The 12,896-nt window shown below is 48.3% G+C and overlaps 1 pseudogene; it reads left to right on the top strand.

Annotated features, from left to right (window-relative positions):
- Positions 1 to 7,223: 7,223 nt before the first annotated feature.
- Positions 7,224 to 12,464, top strand: LOC140907886 (cathelicidin-2-like; annotated as a pseudogene).
- The last annotated feature ends 432 nt before the right edge of the window (positions 12,465 to 12,896 follow it).

Here is a 12,896-nt window from a genome sequence, read left to right as displayed (position 1 = left end):
TATCCTGTCTAAGGCAGTGCCAGGTGTTTCAGAGAAAGTTACAAGAATAAGCAATTATGGAATAAACGGGCCAGAAAGGAATTTTCTTCTTGACCTTAAACACCACTTTCTTCCCAGACTCCAACAGAGTTAACTCCTGATTCACATCAGCACAAGTGAGAGGAGAATCAGGCGCAGAATGGGGTTTAACTTTGCAACCTCGGACAGGAGTCGTGGGCATGCCAGGAAAAAGGACTGAACTATCCGAGATGGAAAGAGCAACAGTGAGGGGTTTTTCCAAGAAGTATTAAAAGGAGCCAGATTACAAAAGCCCGTGGGCCTTTACCAGTAGGGTGGTCAACAGTAAGTCTAGTGTTTTTACACAACTACTCCTCTGCAATAGTGTTGCAAGGTTATTTCTAAAGCAATCGGTTGTCAATATAATTACAGAATGTCAGAAGAAGGAACAGAGAGGAATTCTAGCCAACTGCCAAATAAACGGAGGGAAAACCGTACCACCCTCTTTCATTATCTCAACTGACATTAATAAAAGAGAACTCTCTACAGATGACAGTAGAAAGCGGCTATCACCAGACAATGGGTAACACATTTGACAAATTCAGAAGCAAACACTGTACTGAACTCAAGCTGGAAAAACTAATTTAAGAGACAATTTTCAGAGTAAAAAGAAGAGGAGTACTTGTGGCACCTTAGAGACTAACCAATGTATTTGAGCATAAGCTTTTGTGAGCTACAGCTCACTTCACTGGATGCATGCAGTGGAAAATACAGTGGGGAGATTTATATACATAGAGAATATGAAACAATGGGTGTTACCATACACACTGTAACCAGAGTGATCAGGTGAGGTGAGCTATTACCAGCAGGAGAGCAGAGGGAGGGGGGAAACCTTTTGTAGTGATAATCAAGGTGGGCCATTTTTCAGAGTAACAAGCCGTGTTAGTCTGTCTCAGAAAAAACAACGAGGAGTCCTTGTGGCACCTCAGAGACTAACAGATAAATAAACAAATACATTTGTCAGTCTCTGAGGTGCCACAAGGACTCCTCGTTGTTTTTGCTAATTTAAGAGGGACGACCAAGAGCATACAGTGCATTTGTGAGATTACCTATTTTCCAATACCACGTGCATTATCCCAAGATTGATTTCATTCTGCTATCATGAACAACATTAGCTGGAGTAATGGGAGGTGAAATAGAAGCCAGCTGCTGTTAATGACACTGCACCACATCACAGACTTGGTAATTAAGGGTATGTCTACAGACCAATCAGACTCTGCAGCTGGCCCATGCCAGCTGACTTGGGCTCGCAGGACTCAGGCCAGGGGTCTGCTTCACTGCTGTGTAGACTTCTGCGCTGAGGCCAGAGCCCTGGTTCTAGGACGCTGGCAAATAAAGTGTCACAAAAATTTCACCCAGCTCTATTCCCAACACTGAAGCAGATAAGCTCTGAGTGTCTAAGACAATACTCGGTACCAAAAATATGAATTAAGTCAGCTGTAGCAGGCACCAGCAAAATCTGCGTTATTTAAACTCCAAAAGATACATGAGCCATGTACCCAGGCCATTCAAACAAACAGGAAACAAAATAAAATCCCATTGGTGTTTAGGTCAGGAGGAGGGAATCTGATAGGAAGCAAGGGGATATTAACAGAATATGCCATTAATTACTCCAAAGCAGTTTTTGTTGCCCTGTGAGCTGCATGCGTTATGGGTCAGAAGCTACGTAGCAAGGAGATTAGAGAGGACCTGGATGGGAGATCTTCCAGGAAAACCCAGGTCCTCTAATAGGGATGATTCAATAGCTGGGGCTTGTAACCTAGGGCTACCGCAGCGCACAGACACTTCCCCCCACCATGGGCCCGCCCGCTGCAGCAGGATGTGGCTGTGTCCCACGTTAATCCTGCACTGGCTCTTCATCAATATGCATTCGACACACCTGGAACACGCAGGTTTATCTGTGTTCCCTATGCTAGAGCATTTAATACTCCCGCTCAGTAGTCAGGGTTCAGTGGGAAGCAGCCATACCCCTTGTCTCCTGGCTAGATGAGATGGGAAGGGGGCCTGGAACTCTATTCTGTTGTTACATGGGACCGTGGTCTGGAATAGACTGGGATATTGGTCATAAGATATTGGGATATTGGGATATTGTCCAAACCAGCTTAACCACTTGGTATGGAATCAGGCCATATGCTCTGATTTGATTATTCACAGCAATAAGATTCACAGATCCATTTGTGCACCAAAGTCCAGATAGCAGCGTATAGATGGGTGTAGTTTGGTTATGGGCTGGTGTAATTGTGCCCTCAGTAATATGTACATTCCCAGCAAAACACCTTATACAGAGTACACCCAATTGTCCACCCCTTGCATAGGCCATTGATTCTGCTTCTCCATAGTCATAGGAGAGTGGCACATCCAAACATCTTCTATTGATTTACACTATTTTACACACACCCCCATTAATTCCCAGTGAGCTCCTCCCCTTCTCATTATTTCCATAGGGCTTGTGGGGACCACCTTAGTTGCCATTCCATTTCCAGGTACCACGGTAGCTATTACACAGGTGTTGGCCTCCTAGTTGAGCATTTTGCATTCCCATACACATCTCCCCCCCAGGGTCAGCCTTTTGAAGCCATCCCCGACCCATGTCATGAGATTTTCTGTTCATTAAAACACAACAATGCTAGCAACAAGACAAACACCACAGACAAACACAAAACACAGATCCATGGTATTGTGGGTTATTTTTCCGCTGGTGCCAGCTTGCTTGTAGAGTGTCTGAAAAACAAAAGAAACAATTTCCACCCCCTGGTGGGGACAGATTATTGCTTAATAATAATAATACCACTTTATTTTACAAATTTCCTTGCTAATTGCAGGAAAAACAGAAGTATTACCTCCAGGCTGTCCTTATTTTGTTCTATAGTCAGGCTAGTGAACTACCCCACTCACTGGTCATTTATGAAATTCATGAGGTGGTGTACCCCAGTTTCCCCTCTTGTACAACAGACCATGTTTGCAATAGTTTCTCTGCTGTACCAAGCATTAAGTTTATTCTCAGGTAATAGCTGACAGACAGCTTCAGATTTTAGTACTACACACAAAATTCGTTTTTGCCTAACATCCCTTGCACTGTGATTACTCTTTTTTACACAACTGTACCCCGATTACACTTCCATCTTGTACAACTAGACACAACCAGGGGTAGCCAAGTTAAGTTCCAATAGAAACCCCTTACATCCTTTAGTGATTTTGATTACATTACCCAATACTCAAATAATTTTGATCAGATTATTTCTCCGCCTGCTGCCTGCAGCAGTCCCTTATAGACCATTTCTGTGGGAAAAGGGCCCATTTTCCTTCAGAATAACTGTAAAGCCTTCTGGGGTCAGAAACATAGTGGTGGTAGTAGCCACTCTACCTGACCCCCTTGGATAATTTAATTACCAAGCTTCCATCCAATGTGACTGCACAGAGTTGCACATACAGTTACATTTATATAACTGGATTTTATCATTAAACAAAAACTTCCTTCTTGTAACACCACAACTGTTACTCTTTAACATCTTCACAACAGTTACCTTTTACCATTTCCACAACTCCCAAATGTTTACTTTCCTGCAAACCCTGTATTATCAATTCCTGCAAAAGCTATTTGTAACTCACTTCTTTCAATCACTTACTCCTACATTTAGTTCTTTAAGGCAGTGCAATTTGTCTGTAACAACTTAGCCACCAAGTACAATTATTGCCACACAGCTGCCTTAACCTGTGCTGTCTTTACTGTGACACTGTTCAAAGAGGCAGTAAAACATTTGTCTCCATGGATGCCCATGGATCTTTTACTCCAAAAATTCCAGTGGAATACAGCAGACCTCCGTCATACTTTGTCCAAAATAACCAAAAACAGCTCACATAAGTATCCAAAGTACCCTCCATTAAAGCTTCAGAAAAACAAAAGTGTGGAAAGGCAGGGGGAGAGATGGAAAGAAACCAATTAAGCCTGTCAGGTCAGTTTAAAGTATAGGCTACCTGCAGCAAATTAAGTAAACCGAGAAAAAGAAGAAGGAAAAGAAGAAAAGGACATAGCTAGCTCTGAGCCAAGAGTAGGTTCCCTGGGTTGAAACAGTCGGGAACCCTTATCCCCAGGTTCTCATCCTGGCTCTGGGAGAAGAGTGGGAGTTGTTACCTGCTCCTGCAAACCCCCTGCCATTTTGCACTTTGAAACTTTTTTTTTTCTTCCCCTTCTTTCTCTCCACTCCCCCAGGACCAAGTCCCAGCTCCAGTCTCTAAAGGTCGTCTGTTAACTCTGCTTTTGACTTTAAACCCTGTTGTGCCAAATCATCTTTAACTACCCCTAACAAATTTATAACCCTCCAGCAGCCCTTGCTGAAGCAGCACCAAACTTGATAGATTCCTGGCAGCTTCCCATAATGCTGCCCTTACTTCAAACCTCTCACAAGCAGACTGAAGAGCCTCCTTTCCCTGGAAGGCATCTAGTCCCCATGTGCAGGGACCTTCTTCCGCTACCCATATACCAAGGAGGGTGGGCTCCTCAGCCACCCCCCATCCCTCTGGGTCCCCTAACACTTCCTCCATTTTCTTTTTAATCTCATCCCAGGTTGACCCCAGCACCTGGTATGGGCCCTGGTTCTTCCTTATCCATTTATCCAAATCCTTTCCCCTGGCTTGCCAGAACCCGCAACTACCATCACGAGAATTCGCTATACCCCCTCCAAGCAGCTGCGCGGACTGTTGGGGAGGGGGACTTACCGGCTGCCACTCACCTATCCGATACTATCTATATCCTAACACCCCCACCAAAAATAGCTCAAATTTGGCTGAATCCTATGGACAAAAGAGGAATTTATTTGCTCTTCTGAATGTAAAAAATACTGCCTTACTAGTTAGCACTGGAAAGAAACAGACATGCCGTGCCATTGTGCAGCAGTGGAATGGAATTTCCTTTCATTGCTAAGGTGAGAGCCGTGATAGATATCGCAACCCCACACAATGGGTTTGCGAATCATCGTGTCTTAAATTTATGTATCACTGTAGGCCAGGTATTGTATGCAACTCCCGGGGAGGGTTACCAACAACTCCTCCAAGAACCAAAAACAGTGCGGGGTGATAAAAGTGAATCACGTAGGTTGTAAACATCCCCTGGGGCTTCCATATACTGGTTCAGACTGGGTTTTCCAGAGGCCAACAGCCAAAGATCTAGCAAACGACCAGGACCTTCTGTTCAAGGAGGCCCCAACCTTTGCAGAAGAATTGGAAAGACTTTGGCCCATTAGGGCCCAATAAAACTGATAGGCATCTCCTTGTAGGGTTAGTGTGTGTTTACATCTGTTTATTGTTTATTATCTGTTTTCTCTGTAATGCTTTTGCCTCACAAATAAAGATGCTTGCTTAGAAGAGCTGTAACTGTTTGTAGCTTGCCCAGTACTGAACTTGTAACTGCTGGCAACACACTGTTCATAGCCCTCGGAGACAGCAAAGCACAGGACTGGCTGGTAGGCAGGCTGGCTTGCTGGGAATACCACAGTATAAGGCAGGGAGTTGTGCAGACTTAAAATCCCAGCTCAGAAGGGAGCAGGACAAGGGTCCCTGCCCAGAGACAGGTGATAGCTGAGACCCGACTGGGCATTCTTAGAGTGGACTATGGAGTCGGGGGGGGGGGGGGGGGGGATACAGGTGTAGTTACCCTGAAACTGTGACAAGAGTGCATAACCTTCTCTATGCTGTGTCTTACTCTGAACCTGGCAATTTCCCATCCACTGATTGTAACTATAACCCAAGGCTGCTGGAAAATCGCTAGAAGGCTTCCAGTAAAATTCTGAATCGGATAATCCATCTCCTCTCTGCTCAGTACTGGGCAGCCCAGGCTTCCTGGCTACATACCACACCAAAGCCCTTGAAAACTTGCCAGAACAGGGCCTCACTAAGACACTGCAAGTTTTCCGTTGGTGCTGTTGAACTGCTGCGATAGAAACACCAGGCATTCAAAATACCCTCTTACCATCTTCAGATAGATCACCGCACTCTTACTCTTAACCTGGGCCCAGGTTGCCCCTCCTGTGTGAAAAGCCATGGGTCAGGGGACATTTTCTGAGGAAATCTCCATGACGATTCCCCTGGGAAGACCAGTGGGGCCTGCCCCCAAACCTGGGGAATTTATAGGAGCCCCACTCTGGGGTAGGCCACTGGCAGGATGGCACCATTAGAGCTATCCCTGCTCTCTCCTCCCAGTCAACTTGGATTCCACCCCCTCCCCAAGAGAGGACCCAGGCCTGTACAGAGAACCCTCCACAGAGCCAGGATCCCCCTGGATGGTGGGATCCCCCAGAGGATGGTGCCTCCGGTATTTAAATTAAATGGCTACTGGGGATCTGATTTCTTTGCTGGTCACTAGATGACCTCCTGAGGTCCCTTCCAACCCTGATATTCTATGATTCTATGATAGTTAGGTATCCCCAGCAAACCAGTTATTCAGTCTTTTTGTCTTGGGCCTGGTCTACACTTAAAAATTAGAGCAACCTAGCTACGTCACGCAGAGCTGCGAACAATTCCTTGCCCTGAGTGGTGTACTTCGGTCAGCCTCACCCCCTGTGTAGAGGTGGCTAGGTGAAGGGAAGAATCCTTCCATCAACATAGCTGCCACCTCTCACCGATATGGTTTAATTAATTAGACAGAAAAACCCTCTTCCATCGATGTGGGAAGCATCCATACTAAGGTCCTACAACGGCACCACTTCAGCAACTGTCGTGTAGACAGGTCCTCAGACAGCTATTCATAAATGTCAGTGACCGTGATTAGAATAATGACTATTAGCAAGTACAAGCCGGTCACCTCTGCTCTTCTGTCTTACCCCGTTATTTGTAATGGATGCTGTTCAAACTGTGAGAGGCTGTCCATTTTCTGGTTGCAGCTGTGGGATGGGGGAGTGGGTTTTGTCCCCTCAGTTGATTTTTTTTGCTCCCCTTATTGCACTGACAGATACACGGCAAGGTTTCGAAGCCCCTCTCTTTGCAGGCACCGGCTCGCTGGCTGACAATGCTTTCCTGTGGGAGAAGGGGAAAGCCACAGCTTTGAGGAAGAGCTGCGCGCAGAATGAATAAGCCAATCATTCCCCCTTTGCACAAGGCTGCTGAAGAGGCAATGTATATAAAGTGCCCAGGCACTGCACTCCCACCTTACCTTGAAACAAAGAGGACCAAGGATGGCGAGCTGCTGAGCGGACCTGCTGCTGCTGCTGCTTACCTTGGCCACTGCAGTCCCCGTGCAGCCCCCTCAGCCCTACGAGAAGGCCATCGCCTGGGCCATCGACTTCTACAACCAAGGACCGACGGTGAAATACGCCTTCCGCCTCCTTACAGCCACCCCTCCGCCTGAAGTGGTGAGTACTGAAGGGTTCCCTTCGCTAGCTGCTGTTTGAAACCCAGGCAGGGACCCGGTGAGACATGATTCTCCCTGACCCTGGGCCCTCATCCCCTCTCGCCCGGATCACTTGGGGCCTGCTCTGTAGCCCGTGAAATAAACTCCAGTGTGGGTTGGATCAGACCCGCTGGTCTTTCGCTGTTCTAACAACGTTGAGAAGCGGTGTGGGCCAGTGGCTGAAACACAGGATTGGAACTGGGGGCCCCTGGATTCTCAACCTGGCTCTGCCACTGACCTGCAGTGTGACCTTGGGCCTGTCCCATCCTTCGGCTGCCTTGTGTAGTTAAATGATAAACTCCTTGGGGCAGAAATCTCTGCTTGTTTCTCACTATATGCATGCACAGGAATTAGCTCAATGGGCCCCCCATCTTAGAGGAGGCCGCTAGATGCTAACAACAGTGACGACCCTGTCAACTTTGAGACTTCACACTCCCCCAAATTTACAACTCAGCAGCAACCTCCTAAGGGCAACCGGTCCCACTCCACTAATCAACCTGTCCTCAATAAGAATATCCAGCTCTTATCTAGCGCTTTGCATCAGTAGCTCTCAAAGGAGGCCAGTAGCATCATCCCCATTTTACAGATGGGGAAACTGAGGCACAGAGAGGCGAAATGACTTGCCCAAGGTCACCCAGCAGCCAGGAATAAACCCCAGCTCATTAGGAATTAATGAAGCCGGGATTGCTTTCTATCCCCAAAACAACAGACACTGAAATAAAAAGGCATTTCAGAAGGGTTAACCATGGCTGGTCATGGTGGTGGGGGTGCTGGTGGAACAGGATTAGCCTGACATACTGCACTCAGGTAGACACTGTACATACAGCATTACTGAAATATTCAAAGCTGGTTGAATGGTGCAGTTCTGTCCTACCAAATCCTCAGCGCTACATCTCAAGTAAATGCAACATTCATCCCACACTAATGAATACCAGTGGATTGCTTCAATATGCATTTATCACATCACATCTGAGATAAGGATTAGACACTGACATAGAGACTAGGAACAACAGGAGTTATATAAATTGGGGTATATTTGTATAAAGGGTACAAAACTTTCCTGTTTCAGGTTTAAGCCAACCACTACCTGCTGGAAGTTATGGACACCTTTCCTCTATGGCAGGTTATTCTGTAATTGTCCAGTAGGGGACTTTGATACCTTCCTCCGAAGCATCTGGTATTGACCAATGTTGGAGACAGGAGACCAGAGTAGCTCAATGGTCTGATCCACTATGGAAATTCTCACAAGTAAGCTCACTGCAGAACATTGACACAAGGCTATCCTCTGCCTCCATCCGCCACATGATACCTTGCTTCATACCCAGGGTTTCAGTGGGACTGCTCGTTTAAGGGCACCAAGGTTGGGTCCCAAAGGCTCAGGCTGCATTTGGTGCATGCCATCGGCTGCTGAACAAAGGCAGTGGTTGAGCCCAGCGTGAAGCTACTCACCATGAGACGGTTATCTTGTTCCTTTACTGGTTTTCTCTTAGGCCCAGGGCACCATATCGAATACTCTTCAGATGCATCCGATGAAGTGAGCTGTAGCTCACGAAAGCTTATGCTCAAATAAATTGGTTAGTCTCTAAGGTGCCACAAGTACTCCTTTTCTTCAGCTGAACTTCACCATCATGGAGACCACATGCTCAGCGTCAGACAAAGCCCCTGTGGAGCAATGCGCCTTCAAAGAGAATGGGGTAAGGAACAGCTCTGGGGGTGGAGATATTGCCATGTTCTCTTGTTTAGCGCACCTCTGCTGTGATGGGCAACAAGCTCTACTGAGTCCCCGAGGGTTACAGTGGACACCTGACAGGCTTTCACTGCCTTTGGCTTTACATTGTGATGTTATGAACTATAATGATCCAATGAATCATCACAGAACCTGCTGAGCCAGATTCACTGCTGTAAATGAAGCTGCAGGTTTCTTTTGCTTGTTCCAGCAATGAATTTAGGGGTGCTGTGAACAGGGGTGCTGGAACAATTTGAATAGTGAGGGTTCTGACAGCCATTGAACCAAACTGTGTAACCCCTGCATATAATGAAAACCACTTCAAACCAGGGGGAGCGGCAACCCCCCCAGTACCCCTATTCCAGCACCTATGCCAGTGTGATACTCACAACTCAGAAAGATCTGTTCTCAGCTTCAGTCAGGTCTGTCAACCCACCAGCCCTAGCAGGGGGAAAAATTATGCTGAAGTTCAGGGAAAAAATATCTGTGACCCAAGACAAAAGATGGAAGCCCCGGAACTAGAGATTCTGAAAATGGGGCAGGACAGAGGGTTAAAAAGTTCCTGGAGAGAACAAATGGCAGGGAAATGGACCAAGTGATGTACTGGTTCTCTGCCACCTCTGCCCTCTGGGATATATGTGTGTTTGTTTCAGGTGAAGGGAGGGATGCAGATTCCCAAGGGTTTGGCAAACAATTTCACAGCCAGAATTTCAAAACCAGCCTTTCGTTTTGGGCGTCTCCATTTGTGGGGTGCTCAGCTTCAGGCATGCAGACACCCAAAGTTAGGCACCTGACATTCACTGTTAGGCCCCTAACTAAGCATTTGACTTTCAGAGGTGGCGAGTGCCCACTTGAAGCCCCAGTCGAAGTCAATATGAGCTACGGGTGCTCTGCACCTCTGGGGAAAAAAAGCACAACACAGACCCACACTTCCTAACTTCCCCGAATGTCTTCAGCAGTCCCCAGACTGACTGAATATCAGAACAAAGGGAAAGAGCCAGGGAAGATCAAATAGAAACATATGAAAGAAGTCAGTAAGTAATGCCAGCTGCTGACCAGATTTCACCTCAAACTACAGCAGCTGCATGGTCTAGTGGACAAGGCAGTGACACAGGGTGACCAGATAGAAAGTGTGAAAAATCGTGACGGGGGTGGGGGGTAATAGGCGCCAATATAAGAAAAAGCCCCAAATTATCAGGACTGTCCCTATAAAATCAGGACATCTGGTCACCCCACAGTGACAAGACACAGATTCAGTGATTTAGCGCGACAGGAGGGGTGAGGTCTGATCCACACGTGCCTGAACACCTGCTTCCAGATGTGAGTGGTGGGGTGGTTTCCATCAGGAGAGAAGAGGAGGGTGGTTTTTCTGCTAAACGGATCTGTTTTGAGTTACTGCACCATGTGCTACAAGCCGAGAGAAGCACCTTTCTATTTCTTTCCATTTTCGCACAAGAACCAGTCAAACAGATGAGCAGAAACAAGACCCTCCTCTCTCCATATGGAAACCCCCCGCATCTAAGAGCAGACATCCAGGAACCTGTAGATCGGACCTCAGCCCCCCTGTGGAAATCAGGTACGTCAACGCTGCAGCCGGGAGGTGCCATCGCGGCACGGACTCCAGCCGGTTTGGCTTGAGCTAGATCAAAGCGAGCTCGAATAACCGCAGCAGCCAGGGTGGCTCTGGCTAGCGGCTCCCGTGTGATCCCAGGGTGCACTCAAGCGATGTCTGCACTTACAACACTACAGTGGCACTGCTGAAGGGCTGCCCCTGAGCTGCTGCAGTGCTTCAGTGTGGACAGCAGTGACGGGCAGGGTTCTCCTGTCGCTGTCGATAATCCACCGCCCCAGCTAGGGCGAGGGAAGAATTCTTGCACAGAGGGCCCAGCACAGAGGGCTAGGTGGGCATAACTACATCTCTCAGGGATGTGATGTTACCCCGAGAGACGTAGCTGCGCCGCTGTAAATTTGCAGTGGAGACCAGCCCTCAGATTCCCCTAGATCTACCTAGATCAAAGTGACCTGGGGTATCCCTATGTGAGCTGCAGCCATACCGCCCCAACTGCCGTTTAGACAGACTCTAAGCTTTTGTCTCCTCCTCTTCCTCCCTTGCAGCTGGTCAGAGACTGCTCAGGACACTTCACCCAGGAAGCATGCCCTGTCCTTGCAATCACCTGTGACGTCGCCCCTCCACAGGTGAGCTGTCCAACCAGATGATTTGGGGGGCGAGAGAGGGGAGAACTTATACCTTGAACGAGTGGGGCTGGGGCAGCATCTCCCCGGGGTGAAAATGCCACTGGGACATCTCCTTCTGCTTTGGGTACATTCACCTGAAAATACACCTCTGCCAAACACCTCCCCCTACCTGGGACCAAGACACCCCAGGGAAGGCGGATGTCCGAGATGGCTCTTTGTCGCTGCACGGCCAGGTCTAACAAAATGAGTGTGTGGATTTCAGCAGAAGATCCCCTTAACCTCACACTACAGACATTAGGTCCCATGTTGGCTTCCCGGTCTCCCCACAATAGAATCTGCCTTAGCTGGGATGGGTCAACCCTCAGTCTAAGCCATAGAGCCTCATCCAGACATCAAGTGAAGTCCATGAGAGTCTTTCCACTGAATTCAATGAGCTTTGTTTCAGGCCTGGAGAGAAAGTAGTACATGATTTGTATCCCCATAACGTTTCCCCAGAATATCAACCCTCCAGCTGGGAATCCCGGTTCCTCCCCAGCACAGACCCCATTAGTGTGGTGTCATCCAGCAGCCAAGAGAGCTTTCCTCCTGAAAGCGAGCCCTTTCCCCAAGTGCCCAGCAAGAGCCCCAGCTGCTATGGCAGTTGCTTCTCCCGGGACGTAGAATTCCAGCCATCCCTTCCTGGCCATTCCCAGCTCTTCTTGGTCTAGCTCCAGTCTCAAACTCAGCTCCCCAGCAGGGGCTGCACAAAGCATGTTAGAATAGGCCTCTCCCCTCGCCCCCCAAACCAGCCCTCAGAGATTTGGCAAGGTGCAGATGATGAAGTGGAACACCATTAGAAGCCAGGTAGGTCTCCGTGGAGATGCTAACATACTTCGTTTCCCCCCATACAGCCCGTTCGCGTCACCAGGTGGTGGCCCCTTGTGTGCTTAGGCGCAAAAATCATCGGTCATGGCATTTCCTTTTTCCACTCGAAGAATTAATCCAGAGATTGAGGAGGGGAAAGCAAGCTTGTCAGACCTGCCTGTGACCCACGCTGGAAGCTTACCAGGAATCAAGGCGCAAGTCAGAACCGCCTCAGGGATCGCACTTTTCCTCGTGGCCTAGCTACCCCCTTAGTCCAATTGCATCTGCTAGGGCTTCTCTGTACAATAAACGGCTGTTCACAGACCCATATGATTGTGAATGTTTCCCCTCACCCCTCGCCTTTCCACGCTGCCGGGAGAAGGGACAGGAATTAATCCCCCACCTGTGCTTGCGGGCAGTGGAAAGCCCCCATTAGGCACTGAGCTGCCCCTCTTCCCCGGCCCATTGCCAGGGAGGGACAGAAGCCCAATGCATGGAATGGCTTTAACATCTGGACTTCAAGTCCAGCAGGGAGCTGAGTCACCGCGCTAAACCCAGCACGCGGGCAGAGCCAATGTAAGAGGCCCGTACCCTGGACTCACCCAGCTTAGTGACATGGACCTTGGGCACCTCTTGCTTCCATCACTGCAGCTCCAATGGTGCAACCAGCCACGCCAGGGCCCACAAAGTTAT

This window comes from Lepidochelys kempii, chromosome 2, assembly GCF_965140285.1.
Source record: "Lepidochelys kempii isolate rLepKem1 chromosome 2, rLepKem1.hap1, whole genome shotgun sequence".
Lineage (NCBI taxonomy): Eukaryota > Metazoa > Chordata > Testudines > Cheloniidae > Lepidochelys > Lepidochelys kempii.
The sequence above is the reverse complement of the archived record's forward strand: the minus strand, read 5'-3'. Positions and strand labels throughout refer to the sequence as shown.